This window comes from Podarcis erhardii (assembly GCF_964252035.2).
Source record: "Podarcis erhardii genome assembly, chromosome: 5".
Classification (NCBI taxonomy): domain Eukaryota; kingdom Metazoa; phylum Chordata; class Lepidosauria; order Squamata; family Lacertidae; genus Podarcis; species Podarcis erhardii.
The window spans coordinates 98,955,931-98,968,167 of record NC_138509.1 but is presented as its reverse complement, the minus strand read 5'-3'; positions in this window follow the sequence as shown (position 1 = coordinate 98,968,167).

The window sequence follows — 12,237 nt, the reverse complement described above, 5'->3', positions numbered from 1 at the left end:
ATCTTCAAATATCTCGAACGCTAGTGCAATATTTGTAAGGCTAAAGACTGAAGAGGCTAACAGTACATCTGGTATCACCATATTCTAGTCTTATGCCTTTCATACATGTCAATACAGGTGGTACCTAACACCAAGAAATCACCGTAGAACTGACCTTACTAAACATCTTCCAAGATAATAATGTCCACTTACACCACAAAGAACTCATAACCCACCTACTTTCAGCAGCCAGAAACACCATAACCAGACACTGGAGAGACCTGTCAGGAGTAAGCATGGACCAATGGTACCAAATAGTATGGGAAACAGCCCTACTAGAAAAATTAACCAATAAACTGAAACTGACACGGGGACAAGTAGAAGAAGACACCTTCACCCCAGTATGGCTCCCCTTTATCACACACACAGCCCAACAAGACAATGACAAGAATCCACCAACAGCATACAAATCAATATGGCTAACCTGATCCAAAACACCCACCTACCCCACTCACACATGAAAACAAAGACCACCACAGCCAACCACACATGAACAACCACACTCTAGGCCAACCCCAACCTCTCTCACCACCAAAGGAACACAAGTGAACAGCAAAGAACCTGCACAAGCAACACTGACACCAAACCCTACATATGGTGGGTAAAATAGAAACATCATCACCTGACTCCACCCCCCCATCTCCCCCCCCCTCACCTCTTTCCCCCTTTTCTTCTTAATGTCTCAACAAATGAAAGTGATTTGTAAAAATGTTACATGGGGGGAAAATACGAGAGAGAGACACTGCAAACACTTTTGCAAATCAAAAAAATCTTTAATAATAATAAAAAAGGAACTAATAAAATAAAATAAAACAGGGCTTCTTAGATAAGTTTCCCTAGAGTCTGGGGAATTTGTAGTGTGTACCTATGGCCTTACAAATATATTTTTCTGCCCAAAGGTCATGTTTCTCCCTTGAACTTACAATTTTAATGAGAAATACTAAATTCTGAGAAATAAAGCATGATCCAGAAGAGCCTAATTTTTACATAATTATTCTGCCACGTGTGAAGCACATATTCTCAATACTCCAAAAGCCTAAGGTGGAAAAGCTCGGGCAGATAATGTGAACTTGTCATGTGGTTAACTTGTAAACTTAATCATTAACTGTGTATTGATACTGTGCAAAAAAAGGGGAGGAAGGGTATTATTTCAAGTGAACTCTTTTATAACTATGTGCGTCTCAAATAAAATTACATAATTTAATGTTAAGTTTTTATGAACTATACAGTGTGATTATATATATATCCCATGGAAGATGGAGCTAGCTGGTTTTCTCCTGCTCCAGAGGGTAGGATTCGAACTAATGGATTAACGTTACAATAAAAGAGATTCCGACTAAACATCAGGAAGCACTTTTTGAGCTATTTAACAGTGGAACAATGTCCCCCAGGAGGTGATGGACTCACCTTTCATTGGGGGTTTTTAAGCAGAAGTTGGAAGGCAATTTGTCAGGGGGTTGGGCTAGATGACCTTTGAGGGTCCCTTTCAACTCTACAAATCAACGATTCTACGAATTATCATTTCCCATGTTGCTCTGCTTTCCACAGGGGCCCAACACCATCATGGCGGCTTCTTAACAGATTTCTTTACAGTGGCATGAAAGTTGCTCTTTTATCACTCAAAAAATATCACACCTCTTCTGTAACCAACGTTTCGGTATCTTTGCTCTATTTTTATAACAACGCTTTGGTTAGTAATACTGTTTTGACAATATATAAGACAGAATTTCGAAAATATTTTTTTCTTCTCCATTCTCCCTGACACCTCCCCCACTTCCAGATTCGGTCTTTTCCCTGTTCAGTTCGATTCCTTTTGCTATCTTACTCAAATAGGTAATGTGATTTATCAAAAGTGAAAAGAATGGTGGGCTAACATGCCACTTCTCTATGATTGTTTGAATATTTTTATTCGACGGCAGCCTTGGTGGCTGAGCACCCCATTTCTTCTTCTTCTTTTCCAAACATGGAAACTTCTAAACTTATCCTTTCCTCTTCAATCCGCGACACAATAAGTAAATTCTTCGGAATTGCTTTTCTACCTGCCGCAAACTGTTTTTGCACAGGGTTGAATGTCACAATACTTTATTCTGCTTTCTGTTTTGTTTTTGGAGATCTGCGTGTGAAATGTTTGCTCTCGTTGCCAATTCTTCCATAGTTCTAAAGAGGCAAGTTTCACTTCTAGGTCCTTTGACCTCGTAAATTTCTGCAACGGAATTGCCGTTACTGGTAGTTTTATTTTCAGTCTCTTTCCTAACAATTCCCAGCCGAGAATTCACCCTATTTGCAGCTGCTGCACTCTGAGTCATCATTTTGATTGAGCCGTCATCCACCGTGACCCCCAAGTTCTCTTTCCAGGTCCAAAACAAGCTGTTCAGTAAATTGGGTTTCAAGGATGATTCTTCATAAATTCCAAATAAATTGTCCTCTCAGGTACAAATAATGACTATGGATCAGTACTCACAAGTTTACTTATCCTGGAAAAATTGTTCTGTTCCGTTTGCTGTTTACTGCTGCATCCTACAGCACTTCGAATACAATGGTACCTCGGGTTACATACACTTCAGGTTACAGACTCCGCTAACCCAGAAATATTACCTCGCGTTAAGAACTTTGCTTCAGGATGAGAACAGAAATCGTGCAGCGGCATCAGGTGGCCCCATTAGCTAAAGTGGTGCTTCAGGTTAAGAACAGTTTCAGCTTCAGAACGGACCTCTGGAATGAATTAAGTACTTAACCTGAGGTACCACTGTACATTATTCCTACGTTTTGAGGACCTACCACTGCAATATTGCTGGATATTGACTATTGAAAGGCATCTTGCTCCCTGATAGCGATTGATTACGCTTAGTATTTCTTTCCAATGAACTTTTGCATAACTATGCATGTCTCATATGTGGATGTTTATGATTTGTACATTTTATAGCATGATCAAATGATTGGTAATACATTTTTAGCCACGTGTTGCTTTCAGATTCTTCTGTATTGCAACACAGGGGTTTTCCTCAGCCATGAAAGAAGGGCAGTTTACTTGCAAGATTGCCTTATCCAATATACGACCACTCGACCACTTCATTCTGCATTTATAAGAACTCAGCCTGTTAGTGTGACAAAATCTACACTTTGGAACTCCCTGCCTGTTGATATCAGACAGGCGACTTCGCTACATTCCTTTCGGCACTTGCTAAAATGAAATTTTATAATGAAATGATTTTAGAATGTTGTATTATTTTATTGTTGTTAGCCGCCCTGAGCCCGGCTTCAGCTGGGGAGGGCGGGATATAAATAATTTATTATTATTATTATTATTATTATTATTATTATTAAAAACATACTTGTTTGGACGAGCCTTCCTAGATGCTTAGGAAGTCTATTGTTGTTGTTATTTTTTCAAAGTCTCAAATTATTGCTGATAATTTTCCTTAGTGGTTATTTTATTGTTCTATTATTATTATTCTTTTAAAAACAAAACAAAACAAAACATTACCGCCAACACAAATCAAGCCACTGGTGTCCCTTATTAGCTACACACACACAAACAAACAAACATATTTTGGAAAATGAACTAAAAATATAATAATCAGCACCCGATCTTTTTTTTTTTTTTTAAAAAAATTAATTTTATTTTATTGCAGAGAAAGAGAGGCAGCTGCGCAGCGAGGAAAGCTTCAGAGCTAGAAAGTGAGAGGAAGTAGAAAGGAGCGAAGCGAGAGCCAGCGATGGGGTTCTGGTCACCGGAAGAAAAATAAAAATAAATAGATTCAGAAATAGCATAACTGACATGCAAAGCAAGCCTCTATGAGGGGCTCAGAATAGCTCTCCTGAAAGGAAGAAGGAGGCAGCTGGGGAGAGGAGGGGGAAAGTTCTGTTCTGCTTTCTCCTGGGCCATTTGGGTCCTTTTTCGACAAAAGAGCCTCCCATATATTTACGGCTTATTAGTTCTTCCAAGAACTAATAGGGTTGCATTTGGCCGGATTCTACTTAGCCATTAATTATTATTTTTTGCAAATATTTTTTATTAAATTTTAGAATTTTACAATCATCACAATCAATATTATCTCAAAGGCAGAAAAGAACCTAAATCCCACCCCCCACCCCCCATGACTTCCCTCAACTTCCTCTTCTGGTTCTTTGAATATTTACCCCCCTGCTTGTTTTATTCTACCTTGATATTTCGCTCTCTAAGTTAAATATGGTGAGATTCTTGTCATTCTTATACCTCAATTGTTTTCAAATTGCATTTTACAAGTGCGTATTTAAATAATTTTATCAGGGAAAGCAATGGAAGGATCAGAGGTCAAGTTAAATTGAATTACAAAACAATGTACAAACCAAGTATCAATTAAGGAATGAAAGATTCTATACTTTTATTTTTATTTTGTGTTCAACATCAATTGATCATCTTATGTTATGCAATTTTCTACCAATAAAGCATTTGTGTGGCAAGTTCCTGCCCCGCCCCAGTAGAAATAAAGACACATGACACAATTATTAAGGTTAATGGGCTAATTAAGGCCACAACTTTATTGGTTACAGGTGATGAGCGGTATTGGCTTAGGCATTGGTCCTAACTGACTATATCTGACTTCAGCCCATCCGCCTGAAGTCCGGGAAGGGGGGAGTAGGGGGAGTCCTGCTGATGCACATCAACTAGGAACTCCCCCGGGGTCACCGCTAGGGGGTGTGGCTTAGGCCCTCACCTCCCCAGTCTTCAGACAGGGCCACGCCCCCCAGAATCCTTTATCGGACTACCCTTCAATATGTGGGGCAGGTGATGGCGCTACCTCCCCTCTTCCATCTACAAAAAAATACTAATGCCTAACTGCAAATACCAAGAAAATTGTGACGATTTGCTACGAGGTAGTCAAAAACCGGGGGATGTGGGTGGCACTGTGGGTTAAACCACAGAGCCTAGGACTTGCCGATCAGAAGGTCAGCGGTTCAAATCCCCGCGATGGGGTCAGCTCCCGTTGCTCGGTCCCGGCTCCTGCCAACCAAGCAGTTCGAAAGCACGTCAAAGTGCAAGTAGATAAATAGATACCGCTCCGACGGGAAGGTAAATGGCGTTTCCGTGCACTGCTCTGGTTCGCCAGAAGCGGCTTAGTCATGCTGGCCACATGACCCGGAAGCTGTACGTCAGCTCCCTAGGCCAATAAAGCGAGATGAGCACCGCAACCCCAGAGTCGGCCACAACTGGACCTAATGGTCAGGGGTCCCTTTACCTTTAGGTGAAAACCAAGTGGCTGGTGCCAATTTGCCAAGTGGAAAAATTCCTACCAGGCTCCTCAACAGCGACCAACCAAGGTCCATAGCAAGGTCAAAGAACAAAACCTTAAAGGGCGGGAGGGTAGGAAACAGGAACAGCTGGGGGCGGCAAAAGAGGGAGATCCCCGGCTGTGCCTGTTTTTAAATTGGGCAAGCCATGCCCCCAAAGCCAGCCGATTGGCTGGCCAGGGGGTGACGCGGCTGGCGATTCCCCCAATCACGCAGGGACTGGGCTCCAGCCACCGCACGCGTGGTGGGGCCGTGACACCCGCAATCCCACCTCCTCTCCAGGTCAGAAGTGGCTTTATAAACAAAACAAAACACAAAACAAAAACTTGAAACCATTGGTTCGAGTCCTACCCTCCAGAGTAGGAGAGACAATCTTGCTCTGTCTTCTGTGCAACGGCCCATCTAGGTCTCCTAGTATAGGAATTCAGCACAGCATGCATGCATTTCAGGGGGCTGGGCTAGATGCCCGCCAAGGTCCCTTCCAACTCTACAATTCTATGCTTCTATGACAATTGGGATGCCAACAAAACGATCAACTCCTGCACGTTCTCCTTTAACAGGAGGCTGGCCTGCCCCAGTCAGCAGGAGATCATTGCTGTTGCCGATTCCACAAAAGCTTTGATTGATTAACCTGTTAGCTTGGCTGAAAAGCTTTTAATCGACTGGAAAAAGGTGCATTAGAAAACCCTTCGGATGGCAAGAGAAGGTTGCCAGTAGAACAGACTCCCTCAGAAGGTGGTGGACTCTCTTTCATTGGAGGTTTTTAAGCAGAGGTTGGCCGGCCGCCTGTCAGGGCTTGAGGGAATTGGGTTTGGTGCTGGAGGAGACTCTTGAGAGTCCTATGGACTGCAAGAAGATCAAACCCGTATAGTTCAAGCTCTGGTTTTCCCAGTAGCGACGTATGGAAGTGAGAGCTGGACCATCAAGAAGGCTGATCGCCGAAGAATTGATGCTTTTGAATTATGGTGCTGGAAGAGACTCTTGAGAGTCCCATGGACTGCAAGAAGATCCAACCTCTCCATTCTGAAGGAAATCAGCCCTGAGTGCTCACTGGAAGGACAGATCCTGAAGCTGAGGCTCCAAGACTTTGGCAACCTCATGAGAAGAGAAGACTCCCTGGAAAAGAACCTGATGTTGGGAAAGATGGAGGGCACAAGAAGGGGATGACAGAGGACGAGATGGTGGGACAGTGTTCTTGAAGCTACTAGCATGAGTTTGACCAAACTGTGGGAGGCAGTGGAAAACAGGAGTGCCTGGCGTGCTCTGGTCCAGGGGGTCACAAAGAGTCAGACATGAGTAAGCGACTAAACAACAACAACAACAGCCTGAGTAAGAGGAGATAGGATTGCAATTTTCAAATATCTGAAGGTCCATCATATGCAAGCAGTGGTGAAGCTGCATGCTCCAGCACCGGGAGCGGAGAGCAGGGAAGGGCGTGGCTGGTGCGTGTCCTGGGGGCGTGGCGCCCAGCGCAGTGGGGGAATACACAGCACATGTCAGGGGCGGCTGCGATGGTACCCTTCTCCCTGATGGTGCCTGGGGCGGTGCGCTCTCCCCGCCCCCCCTGTTCCTCCGCCAGTGAATGCAAGATAGAGCAAACTTTTCTTTACTGCTCTGGAGGATAATACTGAGACCCATGGCTTCAAGTGACAAGAAAGGAGAGTTCCACTAAATGTGAGGAAGAACTTTCTGACGTCCTCAGAAGCCGGACTCTCCTTTGTTGAATGGTCATCTGTCAGAGATCCTTCAGCTGCCATTCCTGAACGACAGGGGTTGGACTAGATGTCCTTTGAGTGTCTACTCTACAATTCTGTGATTCTATGAGCCATCCCTGAGATTTAGTCAAGAATAAACTCCAGCAATAGCCTGATTGGAAGCACATGTGATCAGGCAAAAAAAGAAAAAAAAAGCTCAAGGAAATGAAATATAATTTTGATATTTTTATTTTTCTGTTGTAAAATTTAATCTAGAGCAGGTTACTATAAACGCTGCAACTGACAGACATTGTCTTAATGGAGAGCTGCTGCCCCAAAATGTTTGCCTAAAAAAACAATGAAACTAGGCTTGCCACTTTCACATTATTGCTTTTCCCCATTTGTAGATCTGAACAACAGGAATTTTAATGTAAGTATATGCTGTATGCATATACCTGTGTTGTATTGATCTAAAACCTATATTCACTTGTTCTTTCCGTTGTTTAAAAATCTATGTTTGATTGTTTTTAATTGTGTGATGCCCTTGAGGCTTTGGTGAAAAGTGATTAATAAATCGAAATAATAACAATAGAGTCACACAGATGACAAATTCCACCCAAATATTATTTCATCCATTGGTTTGTTTTTTGTTTTTTATTACTATTATGATTTCTTCCTTCTCTTTTAATTGTTTGACATCAAGTAACAAAATCGGGAAAGAAATAATGACAATAATAAAGTGTTCATGAAAGGTTGTTGTTGTTGTTGTTGTTGTTGTTGTTGTTGTTGTTGTTGTTGTTGTTGTTATTATTATAAAATCATTCTCTGCTTCTTGGTCCCCCCCAGAATGACACATGTGTGTCAAAAATACACAGTTCTTAAAGCTGCCAATTTAAATACCGATTGCTATTTTTGAAATGACAGTAAAACTACTTTGGTCATATAATGAAGCAGCTGTGTGTGATCTCAGGAGGAACCCAGTGAGGTCAAGGAGTGGTTTAACCCTTTCCTTTGCAGACTTTCATCTGCCCAAGAAAAAAATCACCTGTGTGGCCCTCAACTCACTGGATTTTCTTGCCCTGTTTACTGAAGCTCAGGCAGGGTCGATTCCTAGTTGATTCCCAGCCACGATGCTCCATGGTCAGAGGAAATTTGCTTCTGAATATCAGTTGCTGAAAACTGTCCAGCTGTCCTTTGTCAACAACAAATTGCTGCTATTTTTTGTGTTGAACATATGCTATATGGTGCTTTACAGACCTCATAGGTATCTCAAGCCATTTGCACATAACAAAATATGTATTTTATCAAAGTAATTGTTGAACTGAAATACAATTAAGAAGTCGTATATTAATAGTGAAATAACTTAACTTAACTCTAACTTAAAATGATTTTTTTATTCATAACAAACTTAATAACACAAATACATTGGCATTTGGCAATAACAAAAGTTTATTTAGAAACGCAATTTACAAAGACTCATAATTATTTTGGGGGCCCCCCCAAAAGAGTGGGGCCCTAAGCTTTTAGAAGACATCTGAAGGCAGCCCTGTTTAGGGAAGCTTTTAATGTTTAACAGACCACTGTATTTTAATGCTTTGTTGGAAGCCGCCCTGGGGAGACCCAGCCAGATGGGTAGGGTATAAATTATTTTTATTATTATTATAAGCTATAGCTTGTTTACCTTATTCATAAATCTGGCACTGGTCCTGCCTATGGGCATATGGGTGAGAAAAGGATGGTGGCCAAGATGGGCCATGGGCCTGATCCAGCAGGCTCTTCTTATGGTCTTATGGATGCAGATTGGTCAGCACTCTCAGTAGAGTAGTGCACATGTTCATCCTATTAGTGTCAGGGACAGGGCAGAGGAGGAATGGCGGAGATGCCTCCCCAGCCTGACCCTTCCAGAGAAGAAGAAGACGGTTCAGAATTACAACAGGGGGTTGAGGGAGGTCACAGCTCAGAGGCAGATGAGGGGGAAAGCTGGGAAGCAATGAGAGAGGAGGAGGAGGAAGCACAAGACGGGCAAAAATTGATGGACACAGTGTCTTTAGATAGCATTCCAGACCCTCCATCTCCCAGCACCTGGCGAGCATTGAAAGCAGGAGAGCACAGAGCTCAGAGGCAGAAGGCACGTCTCAGTGTTAGAATTCCTGCTCCATGTTCGCAGTCATGGGATTGTTGTCTATCACATGACGGTGTATGTTTTGACTCCACAGAGTGGGAAGTGACAGAGACAGGATGTTTGTGTTACTGTGTTCCATGAAGTGGGACTATTGTCCTTTGTTTTTTCTCTTTGCTATCTGTTGCTAGAGAGAGAGGGAGCCATGTTGCAGTGCTCCGTGTGTGTTTACATGTAAAGTAGATTAGCCAAAATGCTGAGTTGCTGAGGTCTGTTACACGAACTGCAAAGACTGTGGATCCCTAAGCGTGCCGATGTCTCTTGGCATTGGTAGCCATGATGTTCCGGCAGATGAAAGCTTTTGAAGCTCCCAAACGAAAGACCAGGAGGGAGAGAACATGCCAGTTGGGCATATGTCTCTGCCAGGGTCCTACTCGAGTGTAGGACGAGCTCCTGACACTCAGCACCTGTAGTGATGACACATGAAGGGAGAGAGGGAGCGGGATGGGGACTCACTCAGAGCGCCATTACTCCAAGCAGCTGCCTGTCTAAGTCACTCTCTATGGATATAGAATAAAAAGCATTGGTAAGAACTTAGAATCATAGAATCATAGAATCCTAGAGTTGGAAGAGACCACAAGGGCCATCGAGTCCAACCCCCTGCCAAGCAGGAAACACCATCAGAGCACTCCTGACATATGGTTGTCAAGCCTCTGCTTAAAGACCTCCAAAGGAGGAGACTCCACCACACTCCTTGGCAGCAAATTCCACTGTCAAACAGCTCTTACTGTCAGGAAGTTCTTCCTCATGTTTAGGTGGAATCTTCTTTCTTGTAGTTTGGAGCCATTGCAGCAGAAAACAACCTTTCTCCCTCCTCTATGTGACATCCTTTTATATATTTGAACCTGGCTATCATATCACCCCTTAACCTCCTCTTCTCCAGGCTAAACATGCCCAGCTCCCTTAGCCGTTCCTCATAAGGCATCGTTTCCAGGCCTTTGACCATTTGGGTTGCCCTCCTCTGGACACGTTCCAGTTTGTCAGTGTCCTTCTTGAACTGTGGTGCCCAGAACTGGACACAGTACTCCAGGTGAGGTCTGACCAGAGCAGAATACAGTGGCACTATTACTTCCCTTGATCTAGATGCTATATATACTTGCCTTGCCTTATCTGTTCCTGGCAACCTACCATGGGGGTTGGGGCCTCTGACACCTGACAATTAGTGACCAGAATGATGGCAACCTCAGGTGTTAATTAATCAAACAATTCCAATATATATTCTCTTAATGATTGACTTCCCTTCCACACTTCTACGGTTTCCTCAAATTATCCATTGCTGCTGCCTATTATAATTATTTCATTCCTTCTTTAATTCACCTTATTCTCAACTATTATTGCTGAGCTTACTGCAAACCGGCTAGCATTTTAACACATTTACAACAATTTTAAAAAAATAATCTACAATTTCCAGTCCTCCTTCAAGGCTGTCTCATTTTGTTCTCTCATTTAACACATTAAACTTGCTAATTCAGCATTCTCCATTGATTTATTCTGCCACTCCTCTTTCATAGGTGCTGCATCATCTCGCCATTTGGGGGCGTTCAACACTCTTGCTGAGGTACGCGGATGGCGCTGGGGTCTAAACCACAGAGCCTAGGGCTTGCCAATTGGAAGGTTGGAGGTTTGAATCCCCACGACGGGGTGAGCTCCTGTTGTTCAGTCCCTGCTCCTGCCAACCTAGCAGTTCGAAAGCACATCCAAGTGCAAATAGATAAATAGGTACCACTCCAGCGGGAAGGAAAACAGCGTTTCTGTGCGCTGCTCTGGTTCGCCAGAAGTGGCATAGTCATGCTGGCCACATGAACTGGAAGCTGTATGCCGGATCCATCGGCCAGTAAAGTGAGATGAGAGCCGCAACCCCAGAGTCATCCGCGACGGTCAAGGGTCCCCTTACCCTTTACTTTTACCTAATACTTGCGCTGCAGCAGTTGCATACAGAAATAAGTTCATTTAATTCTTTGGTACATCTGACCCAGTTATCCCTAAAAGAAAAGCTTTCAGGTCTCTTTGGGGTTGTCGTCTTAAATATCCCCCTCCCCAAAAAATATCATCTCCCAAAATTCCTTAGCTACTCTAGAAGTCCACCACATATGGTAAAATGTACTTTCTGTTTCTTTACATTCCCAGCATGGTGTCTGGGAGTGGCTGCCGAGACCACACAACACCGGTCTTGAAAGACCTACATTGGCTCTCAGTACATTTCCAAGCACAATTCAAAGTGTTTGTATATAAAGCCCTAAACGGCCTCGGTCCAGTATACCTGAAGGAGCATCTCCACCCCCATCATCCAGCCCGGACACTGAGGTCCAGCTCCGAGGGTCTTCTGGTGGTTCCCTCCCTGCGAGAAGTGAGGTTACAGGGAACCAAGCAGAGGGCCTTCTTGGTGGTGGTGCCCTCCCTGTGGAATGCCCTCCCATCAGATGTCAAGGAAATGAAGAACTATCTGACTTTTAGAAGACACCTGAAGGCACCCCTGTTTAGGGAAGTTTGTAATGTGTGATGTTTTATTGTATTTTTAATATTCTGTTAGAAGCTTCCCAGAGTGGCTGGGGAAACCCAGCTAGATGGGCGGGGTATAAATAATCATTTAGTAGTAGTAGTAGTACCTGAGCTCCACTGCCCTGGCAGAACCCCATCGCTGCTGACAGCCACAGCCTCTCCCATGCTGGGCATCTAGATCTTTCAGCTACCCACTCTTTCCTTTACTTATGAACATGCTTGATACAGCATAGTTTTTATCAAAGGTCGCCATCAGTTGCAAAATGTCACTGCCTCAGACAAATCATGCCATACTCACAAGGAGAACGGTGTTGCCCTGTTGAAGACACAATAGTTGCTGAATTATAATATATCCAGAGCTGTTTCCGTCGGATCTCGATGTGTTTTGAATGGGTTGCTTTCGTTGGGGAACGACCGTCTGTTTTCTGCAACACGCAGTGAAGTTTTTCCATCTCACCACAAAACCTGCACACCTTGGTTTTGGTTACAGATAGGTAGCCGTGTTGGTCTGCCATAGTCAAAACAAAATAAAAAAAATTCCTTCCAGTAGCACCT